We start from the raw sequence: 23678 nt of genomic DNA on the forward strand, positions 1-23678 counted from the left end.
GAGATTGTCAGAACTCACACAAGGGTAAGAAACTTTCTAGTTCCAACCAGCCAGACTGGACAGGCCTCGTTGAATATCCAGGACATTCAGTAAATAACTCTGTAGGGAACTGTATTAGTAAGGCTGAAATATTTAAAAACAAACCTGGAAGAAAAAATATTCAACATTTTTAAACTGCGTTATTGACATATAATTCATCTACCACATATTTCACCCATTTGGACTGTGCAGTTTGGCAATTCCTTAAAACTCTAAGATAGGGTTACCAATTCCACTCCTGATTTCTATATCCCAAAGAAGAGATGATGCAAGTCCACACAAAAACTTGAACACAAACATTGTAGCACTATTCATAAATACCTAAAAATTGGAAACAATCCAAACGACTACAAATTGATGAATAAACAAAATGTGTTATATCTATACAATGGAATATTATTCAAAATAAAAAGGAATAAAGTACTGGCATGTGTTCCAATATGGGCAACCTTTGAAAACATCATGCTAATTGAAAGAAGCCAATCACAAAAGACCACATGTTGTATGATATAATTTATATGAAATGTCCCAAATAGGCAAATATATAGACAGAAAGTAGTCTAGGGCTGGGGAGGGGCAGGTGGGGAATTGGGAATGACTGCTAATTTTAGGAGCAATGAAATGTTCTAAAATTACAATATTATAATGGCTGCACAATTCTAAGAAGGTACTAAAAAAATCATTGGACTCTACACTGTAAATAGGTGAATTATATACTATATGAATTATATCTCAATAAAGCTGTTGTTTTCTTCCCCTGAGTTTTAAAGGGCATAAAAACTGGATACTGTACCTGGTCCTGTATTGGATATTCATAGACAATAAATGAATTATTAAAAATAGAGAAATCTGAATATGGAGTGAGCATTATGGATGCAAAGAATAATAAATATTTACATGGAAACAGGGAAAGGTGGAGCTTGCTCCTCCCAAATAATAAACAGAATAACAACAGACAAAAACCCAGATAATAGAAAAATCTATTCTTTTATCTAATTTTGGTTAAATAAAAGATGAAAAAATAAGAATATGTGTTTGTATATCCACACATATATAGATTTGGAAGGACATGCAATACAAAAGAATATAAACCTAACTGTAATAAATTCTGGGCAACAGGAATATGATGTTTTTATGCTTTCATTTTTTCTTTCCTTTCTTCAGTTCTTTACAATGTACACATACTTTATTTATTTTATGTTTATTTTTTATATGTCAAACATATGCACAGTTTAGAGAATAGGGTGACAAACCTTCATATATCCATCATGCTGCTTCAACAATTATCAGCACAGCCGGTTCTGTTTCATCTGAACCACCACCTGCACCACCACCAACTATCTCCTCCCATGGATTCCTTGTGTTATTTTGAAGCAAATTAAAATATTATTTTTACTTCAAAGACTATCGTCAATTTGACACCAAGTTAACTTTTCAATTCATCATCACTGGAGGCTTCCCCACTGAACCACCGGAGGTCCCTCATGAGGTCACGTTGACAGTATCAACCACGTGATTCACACTCAGCACTGATGAGAGAAGCTGTGGTTGTGTTTTCTCAGTTGTAATTTCAGGAACAAAATGCCCATGACCCACACCTCTCTTCTACAGAGTTGCTTACTGTTTCCCTCTTACCTAATGTAAACTTGCAGCAATGGCGCTATTGGCTCTTCTCTAGGGCCAGTGTACATTTTTCCTCTCTATGTTCTCTTTCCTTAGAAGCTGTGAAGTATCCCAGAAAGCACGAAACTTGAGTCAGGCGGTACAAAATCCCTCCCCCATCTACAAGTTGCGGCTTCTTGGGAAGTCATTTGGCCCTTCGGGCCTGGGTTCTCCCAGCTAGTAAAGGGGGAGTAATGGGCCCACATCCCAATAGAGTTGAGAGGATTACAGGAAATAAGGTTTGCAAGCCTCTGACATCACGCCTGGCACAGGCGTTTTGCCACTTGGCAAACACGAGTCACCTTTCCTCCTTCAGTGGCACAGCACATTCAGGTTTCTTTCTCCAGGTCTCACTTTACTTTGTGAATGACCATTGCTTTTCTCCTCCCTCTTACTCATAAACCGGTTGAGCTTGTGATTCGTGCTTTGTTTCTTGGTTTTGCCCAGGGAGATGAGCACAATGTCTTTTCATGGAGAGGGGCTCTGACAAAGGATTCATACCTGTGTTAAATATAACTTTGATGGTCCTATCCCCAAATTATAGGTAGACTTATATTGATGATACAAGCATCTAAAATCCTACGATGTGCTACACCATGTTATGTGATTTCTATTTCTTTTGTCATTTAATCTAACATTATGAACACAGGTTTGGCTCCTTTCTCATTTTACAAGTGAGGAAAAGGTTTGTAGATGCTAAGAACTTGCTGCAGAGTCATACTCAGCTGGTGTGAGGTCATCAAGCCCTGGTCTGGTTATTCTGAACCCCCAGTCCTTCTGACCTGATTACACTGCTACAGACTGGCCACCTTTCACATTAACCAGTGTCTAGGATGTTGGCATCTGAGCCTAGTGCAATCCTGTCAGCATGAGAAGACCAGGTTAACACATGAAGAGACTTCAAGAACCCATACTTCATGGTCCAGGTGTTTACCACTGTGGGAGTGAAGATGTGAGAACCAACACAGGCAATCTGGGGAGAAACATAGGCTGCAAGAAATCCTCTCCAGCCCAGCCCTGTCAATTATATACAAATAACCTCCTGTTCTAAGGCTCAGGCATGGTGCCCATTCCCTACTCTGTTCCTTCCTCTGAGGATTCTTTCCATATTATGGTCCCAGGCCTAGCCTGGATTCACTGTGGCTGTTTTGTTTTGAGCCAGGTCTGTGTTCCACAAGGACACCCCCACCCCCACTTGTCCTCCAGCTAGAATCAGATAAGAATTTTAGCTTCTGCCTTGCCCTATGGTCTAGTCAAATTCTAAGTTGTTGTGGGAACCAAGTTTCCCCATCTCTCTTCTGCAAAGTAGCATCATGCATCATTTGTAAGACCTAAAATTTAATAGCATGCAAATTCTTACAGCAAAAAGACATTTTAGGTCCCTTTCCACTGGCTTTTTGCTGCTTTAAACCTTCAGTTTTCTCTTTTCAATAGCGAACTGGATCATTGCAAGCCTAGTTGCATATGGGTAGAGTTACAAAATAAGAATGGGCCCCTAAGTACTTGGATGGAGATGGTAGAATTACCAGGCATTTGATCCTTTGAGCTTGATTCAAAAGTAGGCAAGAAGAGTCACCTGGGGCCATCCATCAGGAAATGGGTGTGGAAGGAGATGAGGCAGGCCCCTGAATCCACATCATGTGACAGGAGAATCAGATAAGAGCATCATGACTCTGGGAAGTGGTGATGGAGGAACCCTGGACATGTAGGCAAAAAGGCTTAGACCAGAAAAGGTCCACCTTCCATTTAACACTAGCTATCACCCTACAAATGTCACTTCTTTTCATCTTCTAAACAGGTCTTTGGTATACACTCATACCCATTTTAAAGCTGCAAAATTAGAGATTTAAGGAGGTCAGGTAATTTGTCTAATGTCCTAGAGCCAAGATTTGCATGTGGACCCCAGGACCCATGTTGATATTCTGGAGATATTCAGGGGCTACACTCCCATCTTATTCTGGAAGCCATCATGGTCTCCAAGCCTAGTGCACTGATGGGGAAAGAGGTTACCAATGTACTGCTAGGTCAGCTTTCTTTGCTGTGGTACCACTCAGGAGACTGAGGCCTCGTATGGCCAGAGGAGACATGTCTGGAACCACATGAGCTCACACACAGAGATAACGGGGTAGCACTAGAGGTCTGGACATGGGCTGTGATGTTCTACTTAGGGTCCCTTGGTCCTAGCAAATAGCTTCACCCTCCTTATTCCCCCATCTTTGGCCATTTCACTCCCTCTTCAGGATTCTTTTTCATGCCCCTACAACATGTCTGCAGTGATTTGAGGAGGTTCATGCACTTTCCCATGTCCCTCCAAGCTTGTAATTCCACAGAGCATATTCTAAAAATAAAAGAAGCTATTCTGAAGTAGGAATATTCATCTGCTCAGAGCTAAGCTTCTGGGGAGCTCCAGGCAGTCACTGACACATCTGCAGAACCTGCCCCATCTCTTATGGAATCTGCACTGCAGTCTCTTGCCCTAACCTAGAAAAACTGCAGCCCAGCTTTATAGCATTGCATGACTGGTGCAGCTTCCCTCCATCTCCAGTTCATTAAAGATAAAATACAGATTTAGTAAGGATCAAAGCAGATAATGCTCCAAGCATCCCTAGAGCAATAGTGTTACTTGGGAGTCACCAGTGAACATTTGGGGTGGGAAGGGAAGGGAGGCTAAATGGGCCTGAGGAGCTAGGAACTGTGGGAAGAAGTTACAGAGAAGCAGTGTGGTCGGTCAGATGAGGACATTCTATCAACCAGAGCTCTTCAGAGATGAGGTGAGCTGTTCTGCAAGGTAGTGAGTTTCTTGTCTCTGAAAGTGGGACTGGAGTACCACTTACAGTTTTGGGGAAGGGCTCACCCCCGAAACCCTGGCCCCCAGGCAGCCTGAGGTTCCCATGCCAGACCTTCAGTGATGGGAGCAGCCAGCACAATGGAACAGAGCTGTGGGAGTAACTAGTTCTTGTGCCTGACTCTGAAGAAAGCTGTTAGCTCCATCTCATCAACTCCAGAGGACCATTCCAATCTGAACTGGTGGAGGAGGAGGGTGGTAGTTCCCCACGTCAGGAATCTGGGTAGTGATATTGACCCAACTTAGCAAGGAGCCAAAGAATGAATGAAGCAAAGCAGGATGTTCATCAAGATCTGGAGAAGGGCCAAATTCACATTATGAGCACAGTGCTAGGTCAAGTGGTAGATCGAGCCATTAGGATGCTCAGGGCCAGGTGGGAATCTAGAACTCTGGGAAACTCGAATGATGTGCCCTAGACACAAAAGGTGTGGAGGAAGGTGGAGGAGAGTAGGAGGAAGTGTCAGGGAGGGAGGACTCCTTTGCTCAGTGCCCCTGCTGTTGGGCAGAGATTCCCGCCCAAGAAAGGCCAGCATTGGCCTTGTACAGGGAAGGGACTGCATGTCTATGCCTAGTGAGGCAGGTGAGCAGGAGCTGACTCTCGCAGCAAGGCTGGGTGATTGCTCCTTACATTGCCGTCCACTCTGAGACCATGGCATCCCATCGCCTGAGGGCATCTGGGTTTAAGCCAGATTCATGTTAAATTTGTTAGGTGGTCAGTCTTTGGTTTAAAGCAGGTTCTCAATATTTAGCGTGTGTCAGATCACCTGGGTGGCTTTTTAATCCCCAGATGGCTGGCTTCACCCCAAGAGTTTCTGATTTAGAGGGTATGGTGGGGCCTGAGAATCTGCATTCCTGACAAGTTCCCAGGGATGTTGACGGCCTTGAATACTTCTGGTACAAAGTTAATGTTAAGGCGAAGAGTGCCCAGTAAAGTGGTGTTTGCTCTCCTCCATACCATACTAAACAAATGTAACACCTCCTTGATTTCAGTTACGAAGTCAAGACCTAGAGATATCCCAGTAAATGAGACAGAATCCCTGATGGCAATGGCCTGTATTCTAGAGACATGTGAGTGGGGTTACAAGGCAGAGTAAGTGCCCAGGCAGGGAGAGTGAGCATGTGAGCATTTGTGCACATGTGTACTGAGGCATACAGTTCAGGGACACTTGAGAAAGTTTCTGGACCATGTGACCTTGAAACTAGCAGATGATTTAGGGTCTGGAAACCATGCCTCAACTCTTAGCTCTGCCCACTGGTAACTGGTAGACTTCAGGCAAGTTGATTAAGTTCTTTGAACCTCAGGTTTCTAATCAGCCAAATGGCCCTGAGTCACTGAACACCATGACCATCAGTATGTCCTAGGCATATGGCCACAGAGAGAGCGAGCCTGGCATCCTGTCCCTGCTCCCAAGGAGCTCACACTCTGCTAGGGGCAGTGAGATTGGAGACAGGGCATTACCAGGCAGATGCGTAAATAAGATAAGCTGCGACAACATGCAAACAAGATGACAAGGACAGGGAGAGATGCAGGAGGGCCGATGATTTTAGGGAAGGCTGCTCTGAGGGGGTCATGTTTGATTGGAGAGCTGGCTGACGAGAAAGAAGCTGTATTTTCTATATAGGTTGTGCTGTGCAGTGGACATTTGAGCAGACATAGGTAAATAACTCTGATGGTCAACTGTCAACAGCAAAATATGCTTATCATCATCATCCTCATCTCCCTATTATACTTACTGTTTTTATCTTTATTGTAATTACTATAATGAAATTACTATAATGCCAGAAAGGCAAGCATGTAAAGCCAGGCCCAGGGGAGAATGGCCTCCAGAGCACATTTGGAGAAGTCGTAGGTCAGTAGCACTGAAGCAAGAGCATTCAGTGGGGGCATGAAAGCTCAGTAACAGATTTGTGAACCAGGCCAGACCTGGGACGTTGTCCTCAGGACCCACTGGAGGAATCTGGAAAGCAATGTAACGTGTTCAAGTTTGTGTTTTAGGCAAAACACTTGTCACTCGCTCTCCTCTGAGTGCAGCATGGGGAGTGGGTGGGTGTGAACAGGATGGCAGGCAAGGGGGAGAGGCCCACAGTCTGCACCAGGAGAGAACAGGGGGCGAGGGGCGACAGAGAGTTAGGAGGAGAACAGAAAGCAGGCTATCCTTTGGACTGGGGAGGAGGGGCTTGGGCAGAGGAGAAGGGCTGCCGCGCAGCCGCAAGGTGCCTGCCTCTCCCCTACCGCCCTTCAGGCTACAACCCAGAGGAAGACAAACCAAGGAGGCAGACTTTGGGGGGCCTGCTGAGAGATGCCAGGCACATGGCTTTGCCATGCAGGGCTTCTTTCTGTCAAATAGGATATTTTCCTGCCTCGTGGAGAAGGGCATTGTGAGGACTGAGTCATATGACAGGTATGAAAAGCACTTTGGCAATTGTAAAACATTTTTCAAATGCGAGGTGCTATTTTTATTATCCTTGGTTTCCCTGTATAGAATGTGACCCAATAACTGGATGATGGTGTCTGGCTGCTCCAGAGGGAGAGACAAAGGAGATGGCAGGCCCCAAGCTGCACCCACCCAGGTGTCTAGACAAGGTCTGAGTGAGAGCGAGGCCCCCAGGAGCCCACCCTGTCCCACAGTGGCCCCAGTATGTCTCGTGTTTAAAATGATTTGCTGGACAAAGCTGTGTACATCATCAGAGAGAAGGCAGCAGCCTCGAATGATTCAGTGGCTGCAGGAAATAATCCCCATTGACTCTAATGGGGAGCTAAGATGGCAATGACATGATTACCATCCCTCTTCCCATTATTAAGCTGCACAGGGCAGCTGGCTTCTGTTGCATACAGGCCTCCCAGTAGGAGCATCCCCTATGCAAAGCATTAATGAGAACTTAAGATAAATTCCTCTGCATTGGCTTTGGAAACGGAAACCTAGTTAGAGAGAGGTGGGGCGTGTCACGCAGAAGTCATTTTACTTGTAGCTGCTCCCCTCCTTCTAGCCTTTCCTTTCTTTATTCTTCTCTGCACTTCCATTTCCCTTTCTCTTCCAGTTCCTCAGATTTTTCCATCTCCTACTGTGGCATTGGGAAGCAACCCCTGAGGCATTTACCCTGGGGTACTTGGAGCCCAGCAGTTCACAGACAAGGGCAACCAGGGGGCTCCCAGCGCCACCCTGCAGGGGGCTCCCACATGGCGGCTGTGGGGAGAGTCGCCAGAAACTGCGGTCACACCACACTGGCCTCTGTCCCTTAGAATGTGGTTGCACAAGCCATCATGTGGCTCCTCCTGTCTACATGTGTGTGTATGTGTGTGCACAGTGTGCTCTGTGGCCCAGCATGGCCTCCTGTCCTTTTAACTCAGCCCAGCATCTTGAGGACTTGCTCAGAGTACAGCAACTACTTGCACTATGAGTCCTCTGAGATTCCAAGGGAATCTGCAAACACTGGCAAACTCATTTGCTGTGAAGGATTTTATATTAAGACTCTTCCACAGCAAATAGCTTAATCCCAAACTGCATGCATAGTCATCTCTTCTTCTCTCCCCTCCAGAGATGAGCAGTTTTGTCTGTCCCAGTCCAGCTCCTCAGAGCTCTGCTCCCACCTTCTCTCAGACTGAAACCTTGGACCCTAGGTGAAGCCTTGATCTCTTTGGGAACAGACCCTGAGCTGGCTCCCCCTTCTGGTTTGCCTTCTTCCAGAGCCTTGGTTGGAATGGGCTGCTGCCTTTCCCAGAGAGCTCACCCCTTTCCAGGGTAAGTCACTGTCCATGTGAGACTGCACTGTTCCCTGCAATAGGGGCCACGGTCCTTGTTTGAGCATCAGTACACAGCTGTAATTTGCATTAATTCAATAAATGTTTACTGATTAATGATTAGTGGGGATACAAATGAAAAGAAGACATAGCTTCTGCCTGTAAGAAACCCACAATCCAGAGGAGATATGTAGATATAGGTGGATAGATAAAGATATAGATAGATAGATAGATAAATAGATAGATAGATAGATAGATAGATAGATAGATAGATAGATAGATAGATATAGATAAATGATGATAGATAGATAGATAGATAGATAGATAGATAGATATTTGAAGTGTCCCTTATAATATGGAGATGTTTGTACTCACTGCTATCTGAGTCATAATTCCTGGGGATCTCTTGTTCTTATTGACAGTGGTTTAATATTGCAAACCTTAGCATGATCTCACCACAAGCAGGAGCTCCATTATACAGCTGACAAAACTGAGACATAAAGCAATAAACGAATTGCCCAAGGCCAGATGTCGAGAAAGTGGCAGAGCTATAAATGCTTGCCCATTTGACTCCCAAAGTTCTACTCTTTACCTTTCCCCAGCCTGCCTCCCTCTGACACCCTCCTTTTTGGATGGGGATTTGCTACTAGCCTGCAAAATGGTGGGGAGTGGCCCTTTCTAGTCATCATCATGCAAGACTGTTTCAACTTCTGAAATCAGGCCAGCATGAGACATGTGACATGACAAGGGAACATTTCCCCATTCAGAGGGTCATTAAAGGAAATTAAAGCTGGCAGATCATTGTTATGCACGAGGAAACAACATAAATGGAAAAATCTATGAACATCACATCCACAAGTCTCTAGGAAATTTGCAGCGGAAACAAATGGGCCAGAGTGTGAATGGTAATGCCTCACCAACAGGAACCTGGGAAGCATGGGGCCAAGCTCACAGCAAAATGATCCATTCTGTGCACCGTGAAAGGAATTCTCTGGTGAAATAGAGGAAAGGCAGTTTAACCACCTGTGGCTCAACTGTCAGATCCATGGATCTGGATTTTGACTTCTAGAAGGTGAAGGATTGCATAAGCCTAATTCCCTGTGCATATGGGCAGGTACTTGGTAGGTTCTCCTGTAGGGGGTGGAAGCCCTTTGGCCCTCATGCTGCAGGCTGGCAGTGTTCAGAGATAAGGACTTGTTCCTCGCTCCACAGGTTCTTTCTAAAGATGGCAACTGGGAGGTAAGGCCACCCGAGGAAGTGGACATGGCACCTAGCACATTCATCTTACTTAGAGCAAGGACTGTTCAGAAGCTCCTTTCTGACAAAGGGATGGTTTCTTGTTGATCCTCAGGCCAAAGTTTCCATTCTGTTACTATTCACTGGGCATAGTTTGAATTTCCACCAAATACCTGCCTACTTAGGAATTCTATTCTTCTCAGAAAAGTGCCTTCCTCATGCAGATCTGATTGATCCCTTAGAGGCACACCAGCAGCCCTGCTGCCTCAAGGTCCTTATGCATCACTGGCAAGTGTGAATTGTACATAATACATTATGGAATTGGCTTTGTCTAGCACCCATCCTCACTTTATATAAAAGCACCAAGATTTTCTAAGAGGAACCTTCTGGAAAGATACTTGTTTTCTTCTTTGGATTCAGTAATTTTACAAAAAGAGGGTCTGGGCAGCTTCCATGAAATAGTATAATACCCTCTCCTTCTAAAAATAAAAATAAATAAGATTGATGAATTAACCTTCACTGAATGTTAAAATGCACATCCTATAGTAAGCATTTTTCATATATTATTTAATCCTTGCACATATACCAATGTAGGAGACACTGTTATTCCCGTTTCATAGATGCAAATTCTGAGAGTCAAGAGGTTAATAGTGCAGAATGAGCTATTTGCACCCAGGCAGGTGTCTCTGACTTCAGAGTCTATTCCTTGGTCACTGTGCTCTGTGCTGCCTTATCTTTCTCCTTTTCTCAGATTTACAGTACAAATCAGAGGATTGAATACTCTGACAGGTACTCAGTAAATAACCGTTTTCCATGCTGCTGAACATTAAACAACCTGAAGAGCTTTGTTAAGCTCTGCTGGGTACCATTGCCACAATCAGCAGGTATATTCCCTTCCTGACCTAGATGCTCAGAACAGGACAACTGTGTAGAAGCTGGAGCAATAAATATTATTGGTGATGGAGATGGTGATAGCATTTATGGAAAGACTATTATGTGCTAGGAGCTTATCATGCATTACCTCATCTAATCTTTACAATTTAGCTAGAGTGAATGCTCTTGTCCTATTCAGTAGATGAGGACATTGGAATCTTGAGAGCTATTTTGCTCAAGGTCTCATACTAGGAAATAGTAGAACAGGGATTTGAACCCAGACCTGCCTGAATTTTCAGCCCCCCTATTGGTGTTTGCTTTTCTGCTAGGCATCTAAAAGCTGCTTTCCCTTAGGGGAGGGCCAGCTTCCAACCCACCCTGGTAGCTCAAACTCTGAAAGGACCTGATATTTTTCTTTCAAGGTCTTAAGCACACCAGAGAGGGCAGGTCCCCTTCTCCATCCACCCTTCTGTGTTCTAGAATGTGAGGCTTCAGAGCTGGGGGAGCTCTGCTGCCAGCCAGAGAGCTCTGCAGGAGTCTGCCAGGCAAGGCAGTCCTACCAGCCTCACTGCGGCTGTGTGGGCGCCACGCTATGCGGAACCCTGTAGACCAGGAGTAGGTTAAGGCTCTAAGATACACGAATTTCAAAATTGAAGCAATAAAGCACATTTTTTTTCTCAGCTTGCAATTGCCCCTTAATTGGACCATGAATAGCAATTACACTCTAAGGTCTAACAGGAATTTGTGGGTAATTAGAGTATGTCTTGGACAGTGGGTTTTAATGGAGGAACCTGACTAGTCATTGAGTGACTTTCACCTTCTACTGAGTGATGAAATCATCATGAAACGCCTATCAATCACTCAGAAATTGCAAGTGTGGTTTAAATTCTTGCTAACATAGGACTAAGAAGGCTAGAAAAACACACCCTGCCCAGATTTTCTGTCTGTGTCCTTGAAGAAGTGGGAGAAGCAGAAGCAAAGGGGATCTATGGTCTAGGAAGTCACAGTGCCCTGTCTGTAACTGCTTTGCACACATTGCTTCGGTTCTCCGCATGGCTTTGCAGGGAGTTTATCTTTATGCCCATCGCACAGATGAACGCAATGAGACTCAGAGAAATTTACCCAAATTCTTAAAATTGGTAAGTGATAGATCCAGAATTTAAATCTACCTGTTTAATGTAGGTCAAGCTCAAAGTTCATGACCTTTCAAGTCTACAATCACTCAGAACTTACTGAGCACCTACTATGGACAGCAGTGTTCCATACATCATGCAGTTCCATTCTTTCAATGGCTATTTGAGGTAAATATTTTTATTACATTTATAAATTAAAAAGTAGATATATGGAGTGATAGCTCTTGTCTTGGACTATCACCCTTCCCCACCCTTCTCAATACACACACACACACACACAACACACACACACTCTACATTTCTTCTGTCCCTTCAACTTTATTTTCAACTTTATTTTCCAGTAGCTGATGCTACAACTTTGGGGTTCCCTCAGAAGCAGCCCATAACAATTTAAGAGATAACCAAAGGAGCAGCACAATAAGTATGGAGAAATGGCCCGAGGAAGGAAAGACAGCCAAAAAAAGGATAGGTTAGCCAGGCAGCTACTAACGTCAGAGCCTGGGGCTTGACCTCATAGGGAAATGGTGTGGACCACACACATCAGTGTCACACCATGGAAGTCATCGACTAACTTCCTGGAAGTGAGAGAGTTAGTTCTTCTATGCTTTCAACTCATGGTGAGAGGAGCACAGTGGGTTCCAGAGCAAGAGGAGGCCCTCAGCAAAAGAACTCAGGCACATATGGGTGGAAAGGACAGGGCAAAGGAACAGACCGGCCTTCAATGAACCAAGAGGCAACAGAAAGCACAGCTTTGAAACCAAGAAGAGCTGGCTGGGCATGTTTACTGTGTCATTCCCTGGCAGTGAATGACCTGGACTATTGTGCTCACATCTTTCACTCAGACTAGATCAACTTATATGTGAGCCACGGGGCTGTTTGATACCCATATCATCACAGATCAGATCCTGACCTTGCACTTATCTGGCATAGAATTGCTATTCAAGATATTAATTCACCTGCACCTCAAAAACTGACTCAAAAGCAAAGAATAAGAAGCAGCTTCTGGCCTAGCCAAAGTATCAAATCATGTTTCACTTAAGTCCTCTAAAGCAATAAAGTGTAATTTGTAACTTCTCCATCTAGTGGCTCATGGATTTCTTTGAAAATCTATTGAAATCTCCCAGCTTCCATCCCAGAAATACACACAGAAGACAAAAAAAGATATCTTGCAGAAAGCAGAAGAGGTACTTCCACAGTTATCTGGGGAAATCAATATGTAAGCACGGTTCATTTAGTGAATTTGCTGTTTTTTGCCTGCTGTGAGAATTTCCGAGTTCTAATCCTGGCGGTGACACAAGTTCGCGGACTCTAGAAAGAAAAGCATTCTGAATGGTGTCTATGAGTGGCTGAGGACAGACAGGACCCTTATTCTCTATCCTGGTTCCCAGCAGCAGCAGGGCCACATGCTTAAGCAGAGACAAAAGTATTCTGTAAATCATTTGCTCAGATTGGCGTTGGGCCATTGGTTTCCCTTCAGGTCAGTGTCCTTCCAGAAAATGAATTATGTCAAGCTCAAGGATAAATGCTGACTGGTTTATTCCAAGCCCTCAAATATAAGAAAAGAAGTGATGAAAAATAGAAGCCAAGTTTGGAGTTACTTAACCTGACTGAAAGAAGACATCTTTCATGTGAAAGATACCAATCTGCTAATGCCTTGGATTTAAGTCTCTGCTGGTTTCTTTGGGGAAAAGAAACCTCCACATAGGGGTGATATCATGTCTTACTACCTTTTTATAATCAAATTCCCCAATTCTGCTTGTTAAGGCTCCTCTTCTCCCCCCCTAAACAGAATAGGTCAGAACTACACAGCACTGGGACCCATAACTTAGTGACATTGCCCTGTGTCCTCATTTTCATCTTGCTTTATTCCCTCCTGTGATATTTCAGGACAGAGAGCCCTGTTCTGAAGCTTCAGAAGAGGAGTCCTACTATCTTTCTATTTTGTGCTAAGGGGCACTCCTATGTAAAAATAGACTCTGTTGTACTGGGATGCTGATGACCAAAGAGGGATCACTTAACCGCTACTTTCCTGGAGAGCATTCCCCCCATAAGTCTCCCTTTCTGTGGAAGAGGAATCTACTACCATCTGTATGTGACAAGAGCAAGTGGCTAGGGGACCATTTGAGTCACTGGACAAGGATTTATTCCCCCTTCAGAGATTAAAAAAGAGGAACATTTTGTCTTTTCCACATTTTCCCTGTTTCTCTCTTACCTTCATTTGTCCTCGATAAAGTATGTAGTTATCAACAGGCCTCTCAAATGTCATGCAACAAGGGAACACACTGGAGGCACAAAAGTGACAGAAAAATAGCAAGATCTTCACTCCCTTCTCACACCCCCAATCTCCCTAGAGATCAGCACAGTTAGGGACACATGGGCTTGGGAACCAGGGAGTGCTGGTTAGAGACCTGAGTCTCAGCTTACCAGCTGTGTGACCCTGGGCAAGTCCTCCTTCAAGTGTCTGTATTCCCATTTCAAAGTGATAGCACTCACATATGTTGGGCTTATTGAGAGCATATCAGGAAATAACATAAGTGCCCACTAGATGTGAGGGCTCTTCCCTACTGCTCTGGGTTCCCAGAAGTCTATATAACCTTTTCCATGCCACATGTTAAAGCATAACCACATTACTATGGATCCCACGAAAGTAGAAAAGGAGATACACTTTTTAAAAGATGTGTAACCATAGGGAATATACCTGGCCTCCCTATACCTTACAGAGACTTATGATAGGGTTCTCAGGTAAATCACAGGGTATCCGAGCAAACATGTTTTAGTTTAAGTAGGTCCCAAAATTGCAGAGGACATACTTATAAAAAAATGATTTATTGTTTATCTGAACTTAAAATGTAATTAGATGTCCTATATTTTTGTTTACTAAATCTGGCAACCTACTTGTACAAGTTTCTCATGATTCGAAGTTGCCTTACCTGGTTGAGGAGTGTAAGGGCTCAAGGGCACCAGTCAAATTAGTTTTCCCTAAATTGGATCCCAAGTTCTAATGAATGTCCTGCATAATCTTAATCATGTTTAGGCAACTTTAGAAAGATATTAACAAGCTTCAGGCAAGCAGGCACAAATATCATTTTATGATATGTAGATTTGCCAAAAGCAATACAATAGCAAAATGAAAACAAAGAGGCTAGAACCAGATAAACTACTTTACCTCTTCATTCAGAAGCATCAATATATAAAAGAAATTCAAAAATTTTATCATAGGAAAGTGGAGATATACTTTTATGATGTGTAGATTTGCCACTAGCAATATAAAAGCAAAACAAAACAGAGTGACTAGAACCCCTCAAATGCTTGTTAGTTCTCTATGCAGGAGCATCAATCTCCAAAGGAAATTTCAATATTTTTTGTTGTAAGAGTATTTCTTTGTGCTAATGCAGGAAATTGGAGAGGAAAACTCCCCAAAGTACAGAGGAGATTTGTCCAAGTGGAAGATTTAATGTATGAGTCCTTCCAAATGCCTGGTTTGTGGCTGCCCTTCTTCTAGAAAAAGGTGGTTCTTTGGAGAAGGGGAGAAGCAGGTAGACTCTTGGAAGTATGTGCAATGGGAAATTCTGAGATCATAGGATAGATTCCATAATCTAAATGTTATGTTAATATTGTTGAAGCATTTCCAAATTTGCTGTTCTTTCAGCTACCTACTGCTATATAACAATCACCTTCCCCACCCTGAAATTTCTTGAAAGCAATAACCACCACTTATTAGTTCTCACAATTCTACAGCTCAACCGAGCTTAGCTGGGGTGTTTATGCTCCTCATTGCATTGGCTGAGACTGTAATCATATGTAGACTTGAACTAGGTTGGAACAACCAGGATGACTAACTCAAATGGCCAATATTTGGTAGTGCTGTTGGCTAGGAGTGCAGCTGGGCTATTAACTAGCGAGTTTGTTGGTCCTCTCTCAGCTTCTCCACACTGCCTGAGCCATAGTGCAGCAACTTGAAAGAATTTGAGGTTCCTAGTGTACAAAACCTGCACATCCCTTAAGGTCCAGACTTGCAAATTATGCAGGGTTACTTCTGCCCCATTCTGTTAGTCAAAGCAGATCCAGAAACCAACCTACATTCAAGGGGAGGAGATTAGGTCTCACCTCTAGATGCAGGAGGTGGCAAAGAAATGACCACCATCTTTAGTTATCCATGGGTCATCCTGTGACCACAGGTCATTTACGTTCCTTTCACATGCAAAATATACTCCCCCACATCTTAAGAACCACAAAAGTCTTATTTAATTGTAGCATGGGATTTAGACTTGAAGTCTAGGATCTTCTCATTTAATCGTGTCCGAGAGTGTATGAGTAACTTAAGCTGATGTGCCATTCCTTGGGGGCAAGTCCTTTAGTATGGTTCTTAGTGATTTGATGGCCTGTGAGTTAAAGAGACACAGCCAACATGCAATGTGGAACATAGAACAATTACTACAGAAACTCATGTTCACAAAGGGAGAAAATATAAAGCACATAAACATCACTGCTCCAAAGCAATTCTGAAATCCAGCTGGGCATGCATCACAACTTTCTCTCCTTTGGAGCAAGGGATATATATTAATTAGGATCTAATTCTGCTCCCTGAGATATCAGCTCTGTCAGATCTGACTCTCCTTAGATCTTAGCTTTATTTTCTGGTCCTCTGAGTCATCACTTCTGTATTGACTATATTTTCTTATTTCCTGTATTCCCAATGCTCTGGCACTTGGGGTCTTCATCCTGGAGAGAATGCCCCTCCCAGGGCTAGCTAATTCCTAGAGATAGTAAGCTGTTACCCTTCTAGTACATCTTTAATATCAACCAACCCAGACATCCCATCCCCAACTATCTTCTTTATCAAACTCTCGTACACCAAGCCAATATTCTCTCTGGGACCCAGGGCTAGGTACTGGGCAAATAGGGACAATCCCTACAGCCCAGATCCTACAATAAATTATTTAAACTGTCTAAACCTAGACTTACTCAGTATATCAAGCCTGCCTCACCCACTCCTTCCTATGAAAATTCCAATAAAAGCTCTGGATTATTCCCTCCCCTCTCACTCCTCTCGTCCTGCTGACCATCCCTGGTTTTTCTCAGCATGGTTCTGTATGGCATGGCATGTCTCCTGCTTTAGAGATCTGTGAGTAGAAACTTTTCCCTCATGACAGTCATTTTGTGTCTGCTGTTTTACCATACCTGATTAAAACAAACTTTGGGTAAATTTTAATATATCTCCTTTTACATAAGAAATGGTCCACCTTTATAGTGAAATACTTTCTCAGGCTGCTTCCTGTCTAAAGAAGATTGGAAGAGTAGAGGCCTCCTCATTTCCTTTTAGCTAAGGTTCAATTGTGAAGGAGTTGCGTGACAAGTACTGGGGAATAAGGGATTTGTTATAGTAATTAGATCTTCCACAGTTGTGGGACGGGTTGGGTGGATCAAGGTCTCAAAGAAAAAGGTGGGTGATCACAGCAAAGTCACAAACTGGGTGTCCTGGAGAAAAGGAGCTGGTGGATAAGTTGAAACTTACTGAGAAAGCACCAAAGCGGACCATGAAGAAGATCTAGGGATGGTATCTATGGAAAACTGTTGTTTTTATGTGGCTGCTGCCCTTAGAGTACTGTGAACAAGTATCTGATGATGGCCTGAGCTATCATCTGGAAGATCTGAACATGGAGCAGATGAGTACAAGGATCAACTGGAAGCCATAAAACACTTCTGCATTTGACCTTCATTACAGCTTTGCCATATGGTTGCCTTAACCTTCTCCACTGGGGACAGGGCTTCCCCTGGCCTGTGACCAGAGACTTTATTTCTCTTTTCCCTGAGTCTTTGTGGACAGGGTTATAGTGTCTGAATCACTCACTCTCCCAGCATTATCCACACACACCCCCTTTGACCTGTGATCTAAGAGAGAAAATTTAATTGATGGAACTGTAATATAGTTTAAATCCTGACCCTCCTTGCGATTATTCCTCCACTCCTTCCTTCTTCCTTCCCTTTCTTCTTGCCTAACTGCCTATTATCATTTCTTTATCCAAGGGCTATGCACTGAGTATGTATGATGGACCTAAGAGTATACTAGATGCTGGGGCAGATCACAGTGTAACAGAGTGAGGTAAGGTGTGGCTTCCTCTATCTGTACCTGGCTACCTTACTTATTCATCTAACAGTTCTAACTTAAGATAGTATTTGTAGGACTTTGCTGGGGTGAGGTTCTCGCCTAACTCATTCTCTAACAGAGGGCAGAAGACACAGACACTTACTAAGAGGCAAGGTAGGTATTGAAAAGGCTGCAGGGGATTTGAAGACAAACTGCTGCAAGGCACTGAGGTTGAAAAGATACATTAAAGTCAGATTATGGGATTCCTTTAATGCTTGTCTAAGGACTTGGCCTGTTTCTATACCTAATTGGAAGTCATTAAAGATTTGTGAGCTGCAGAAGCCTATGGTAAGAGATGGTGTTTATCAGGCAATACCTTGTAAGGATAAGGAGATGGGGGTGACTGGAGTTAGGCTTGTTATTTGGGGCTGGGGAAGGAGAGCTATCATTGAGTCATTTATCAAATGAATCTTCTTGGAGCTGGAGCCCTGGTGGCATACACAGTCCTGGGCTGATTACAGATACCTGTGAGGTTTCACAGTTATGGGTGGCAGGAGGTGCTGAGGAACGGCTATGCCATCCTGTTGGTCGCAATGGGGCATTAAGATTGCAGGACCAGGATTCTGGGATTTAAGGCCTTCTGGAAGGCAGTGGATATTCAGGACTCAGGAGACCATGTCACACAGGAAAAATTCACTTGGTCACACAAGGGCAGTACACTGTGCTCTTGGCCATGTCCCCTCTGACAAATGAACCTTCTCTTGCTACCAAATCAATACCCACTGAGTTAAAGAATTGTTGGGGATAACTTCAACTCAGTGGAGCCTATTTCCTATAAGTCATATTTATTTATACATTCATTTTTTCACAAATATTGGTTATGTATGTGCTGTGGCACCATGATGTGTAGTTCTTGGGGTGGGGGTGTAGCTGTCTTTTCTCTCAAGAAATGCTGGTGATTGTAGGGGGCAGTATTTCCTTTCACTGTCTTTTTTCATTTTCTTTCTTTTCCTTCTTTCTCTTTTCAATAAGTAAGTAATGCCCATGCTTGGTAAAATAAAATATTAGCAACTTTATATGAATACAGCACTTCCCTCCTTGGTCCCCGACTCTCAGGGTAGAAATCATTGCTTTGTGACAGAGACTGTGCATAGTTGTTATCCTGTGCAAATGTTTATTATGGACTTATAAAGACAATGATGATATTCTTACCAAAGTTCTGCATGACAGGAATAGGAAAGGGTTCCAATAGGTAGGTATCTAATATGCTGGATCACAGCCCAAAACCTTCTGAAAAAATTTCCAGTGCCATAAGGAAATGAATCATGGAAGCAGCTGGCAACACGAAGGAAGGTGGTGGTTAGCATGTGGGCAGCATGATTAGATCACAGCTGGACCCAGAGCCTCTATCTGGCCAGCATACTCTAAGAGCGACACTGACTACAGGGGAGTCGAGGAAAGACTGGCCAGGATCTGGAAGCCATCATGTTGGAATAGAGAACAAATAAAAGGCTTTCATTCCATAAAAAAGATATGACTTGAAGCAAAAGGTAGAGAATAGCCTAAAAATGCCCATTAAAATTTTTATTTTTACTGTTGCGTTATAGACTTGCTTTGGGCTTTGAACTTACTGTGGGTCCCTACAGGGGGCGGAACTAGGAATAGTGGATGGAGACTATAAAAAACTCATTTGGTCTCACTGTCAGAAAACAAAACAAAACAAAATCCCCCAGATATTAGCATTTATCCAAATGGAATATTGCTTTATCTACTTTCTCATTCAGTGTATAACTCCTCAGTGAACAGATCTCATATCTTGGAGCTTTCGGGGCATCTGCAGGCACTATGGTGCCTGACTCCTAGTGGGGGAATGAATAAATGCACGCTGAATTTAATAAACTGATTTACTGCATTGGTGTTGATTTCTGTCCAGCATAGCAGTTTCTCTTAAATTCTTCTTGGTCTCCCTCAATATGGTTGACCCGCAAGTAGGAATTACCTAGCACAATGAAATTTTAACTTGTATTCCTGTGGTACATGATTTCCTGAGGCTAAAACAGCCTCTGCCTCAGGTTTTCCATATGTATAAAAGAAATGCTCACCATTAGCCTAAATGGTGAGTACTTGGAGATATAGAAAGATAGGATGCTTTGTGATACTATCCTTTCTGCCCCTTGCTCACCTTGACTGACAATGATTGAGGCTCAACAGGGCTGGGCAGAAACAGCAGAGAGGAAGGACACACAGCTGCTCCTGGGGGTCAGGTAAGATTTCACAGTAGTAGTTGTGCTGAATTTACCAGGTGGGAAAGGGAAGCAGGGTTCAGGCAGGAGCCGAGAGTGAATAGCATGGGTAGAGCCAGCCTGGAAGTGTAAGGATGAGATGGTTTAAGAAAACAGAAGACATGATTCTATATAATGTGGGTACAAATTGTGAGAGGGAAGGGTTTGAAGTGATAAGAGGCAAAGCTACAGACATAGATAAGAGGTCATGATGGTCTTACAGGGCAGACTACAGGGTCGGTGACATCCTGTAGGTAACTGGGCTTCTCAGGGCCAAGGAGCCTTCTAAAGATGTGACTTTCCCGTTTTTAACTCACATCTACTTAGATAACCACCAAAGGATGATGTACTCAAAGAGCTGCCATGCACTGGCTCTGATTCCTGGTGTGGTGTCTGCCATTGGAGAGACGGAGCACTGGGAGTCATGCTAGATAAAGATCTTTATTTTCCCTTTCAAACTAAGCATTTTCTCCCCTCTCTTCTCTGCCTGTTTCTCTCATTTTGTTGGCAATAGCAATCACAGATTTGACAAATGAGCAGGTGAGCTGCCTCATCCTAACAAAATAGGCAGCATTTAAAAAAAAAATTATTGTTTTATATTTAAAAATGAGCTTGGCTTCTGCAAGTCTCCTGTTTTCTAAATCAGTGACATTTCAGGTGGGCTTCTATTGTGAAGAGTAAACACTCCAAATTGCCCCCTCTCCTTGCCAGCTTCTTAAAGCTGAGACTTATTTTTATGTGAGAATCATGTTTTGAAAAACAAAAACATATTTTAAGAAAAGTTCCCTTCACTACACACTCATTAGCAGGTATTAAAACTTCACTGAAGACTGACATCAGAAAGAAGGAAGATTGTCCTAGGCCACCAACATAAAGGCTTAAGAAATCCAAATGGTTTTAATAAGATAATTAGAAGCCACAGCCTGAGTTAAGGATTAGAATTCTCTCTTGATTTTTTCAGTAGAAAAAGCAAGAGAAATAATGACTCTGAAAGCCATTAGAGCAAAAGAGGATTGTCCAGTAGGAGTGGGAGTGGGGGACTGGAGACGGTGGAGTGGTGCCAAGTAGACAATTTGCAACCATTTACATGACAAACATATCCATCCAGGCAGCCTGTACCTACCACACTGCTGGGTGGAACAACGGGCTGGCTGGGCAAACTGGAGATGGTTTGGAATTTCCATAAAGCAGATATGAAGAATGAATCCATCGGCCAGGTGACCCCCTTCAGGCCATGCAAAAATTCTGCCAGGTGAGGGGCTTCTGACACTTTTCAGAAGAAAATGACCTCATAGAAAAGACAAAGCACCTCTTCCTTTACCCATTGCTACTGTCCCACACAGTCTGGGTGCTTATCACCTCTCTCTTGGGCCACTATCATCTCCTGGGAAAGCTATCTCCTGGGCTAATGCCACCCCACATATGGTAATGGAGTCCCATCAGCTTTCTCCAGAATCACCTGCCAGCTTTCCAGCTTTCCTGTCTGTTGTCTCCTGTCCCTTTTCTTCCCCTCTCATCTCTTCCAGTGGTGACTCTAAACAATTCCAATTAATATAACCCTGCAGACCCAACTGCTTCTGACAGTGAAATGACTACTGTTAATAAGTGTTAGTTATTCAACTCACAGTATTACCACTAGGAATTATCCAGCTCACAGGAAGCATGGTACTAAATGCTATAAAACAGTGTTTCCTTTATCCTCAAAAGAAACCAGAGGAAGCAAGTTCTTATATTCGATATAGTTCATGGACGAGGAAACAGAAAGACTGGGTGGCATGTACGAGGACACGCAGCTAGTGAGTGACAGAGCCAGGTTTTGGAGCCCCATGCACATCGTCACTCTTGAGCACTGCTGGGTTAGTCTCTGCATTGATCAGTTACTGTAGGAGCCTAAAACCCAGGTTGCTTCTTTGGTATCCTCTGACCCCAGTAATTCTGACAAGTCTGAGTTTCTGAATTTAAATTCTGTGGCTCCTTATGAAAAGAATCAGAGAGTTGCCTCTGGACATTATCTGAACCAACAAGGCTTCAGTGGAGCTTAGAAACGTGCCATGGGCTATGCCTACCTCCCAGAAACGCTACTCACAGGCTGGGTAAATACTCTGAGCTTCAGTTTCCTCATGAAAATAATATTTTCCTGAGGGGCTATGATGAAGGCTAAGTGTAATCTTGTATATGAAACACTGAGCAGAAAACCTGTCACAAAGGATGTGCTGGAAAAAGACAAGCCCCTGCCCTCATTCTCTCTCCTCAGTAATGCCAGGCCCTGCCAGGTGTGCCATGGAGCATGGCAGCCCTGCGGTACTGCTTCATGTAGACCGTTGCCCCGTGGCACAGCCAGAGAGAGGGAGCTGGTCCTGGAGGCAGCAGGGTGAAAGGGAGCCATCAAGATGTTGGGGTGTGAAATAGTGTGAGGGGACCTGGGTAAGTCACGGCTTTTCAGTTCGCTCACATAGTCACATTCCAGACACTGCCTCTACGGCTGTTCTGAGAGTCCTACAGGATAATACATGAGAGGTATTAAGAATGATGTCCTTATGAGAAGAAATGGTTAATGGGCATAGGGTCTCTCTTCTCCCCCTTTATTTCCTTCCATGTTCGGATACAGGCTCTGCAAGGGATTGCACTCTGGCCTGAAGGATTTGGAAGATTAACAAAACGAGCTCTGACTGCGGTCGGATCCCGAGACGCTGTCCAGGTGAAAGATGCACATCGCCCTGCGGTGAGCGCCACGGAGGAAGCTGTGAAGGATGAGCCGTCTCCGTCTGCAGCACTGGGCCAGGCAGGCATAAAATCACACTCACAAGGAACTGTTCTTCATTTTCTGCCATGAAATTTGGGAGGATCATCTTCAATCAGTGTCGTTCCCAGGAGGAGAAGGGACCGGTTTTTATGTTCACTCTGATTTCACACAAAAAGAAAGCCTTGATGAGACCAGCTCTCGGTATCTCTGTCAGCCTCATTCACACCTGCCCCACCTGAACTGCCCATCACCTCCTCCCCTCGGGCACAAAGTGCAGCCCACTCTATTTGGGTGAGGTGGTCCTTCCTGTCCACCCAGTTTCCCCTTTGTTTCCTGGAGGTGCTCCTTTTCCCACACTTCCCTCAGCTATTGGAGCTCCTTGAGGTGCCTTGTTTCTGCCTCCTGCTGCACATATGATGTCTAAGGGACTCTGAAACAGCCCCTCACATTCCAAGCCCCACTGTGGGCCTTGCTTCTGAGCCCTGTCACTCTCACAGATGTCCCCTCCCTCCCTTATTTCCTTTTGCCTCACTTTTAGGGCCAGGGGAACTGTAAACTGTACTCTAGCCCATGATTCCAAGATGACACTTTGCTAAACCACCTTAAGGTCCTTGACCTGAGACCCTGTCCATTTTATTCAAATCTTTGGGACTTCTTTCTCAGGGCTTTTTCAGCAGGATGGCCACCTGTCTGACCCTGTCCATGAGCATGGACGTACAATCTAAGACGTTCTGCAAGCCGGCCATTCTTAATCCTCGCCACTGCGGTCCTACCACTCTCATGGGTCATCGGCATTGTTGTAATAACCACCACCTGATCCAGCTGCCCATGTCTTACTCCCCTCCCCTTGCCCCTCCAGAGTCTGTTCTTAGAGCATCAGCAAGAGAGGGACTGATTAAACTTAAGTGAGAGCTGCTCAAAGCCAGCTGATGGCTCCCTCTCCCTGGGAGGAAAAGCTTTGGCATTCCAGCCCCCGCCCCACCCCACCCCACACTCTCTGACCTCACCTCCCTCCTAATCTACTTCTTGATTCCCCTT

General features: G+C 44.0%; 1 long non-coding RNA gene across 1 annotated transcript; it reads left to right on the forward strand.

Annotated features, from left to right (window-relative positions):
• Nucleotides 1-6872: 6872 nt before the first annotated feature.
• On the forward strand, nucleotides 6873-23411 carry LOC130684573 (uncharacterized). Its single transcript, XR_008998893.1, has 3 exons — nucleotides 6873-6948; nucleotides 7030-7130; nucleotides 22506-23411. It is a non-coding gene; the product is annotated as an uncharacterized LOC130684573 (long non-coding RNA).
• Nucleotides 23412-23678: the final 267 nt, after the last annotated feature.

The sequence above is a fragment of the Manis pentadactyla genome, chromosome 8, assembly GCF_030020395.1.
Source record: "Manis pentadactyla isolate mManPen7 chromosome 8, mManPen7.hap1, whole genome shotgun sequence".
In the NCBI taxonomy this organism is placed as follows: Eukaryota; Metazoa; Chordata; class Mammalia; order Pholidota; family Manidae; genus Manis; species Manis pentadactyla.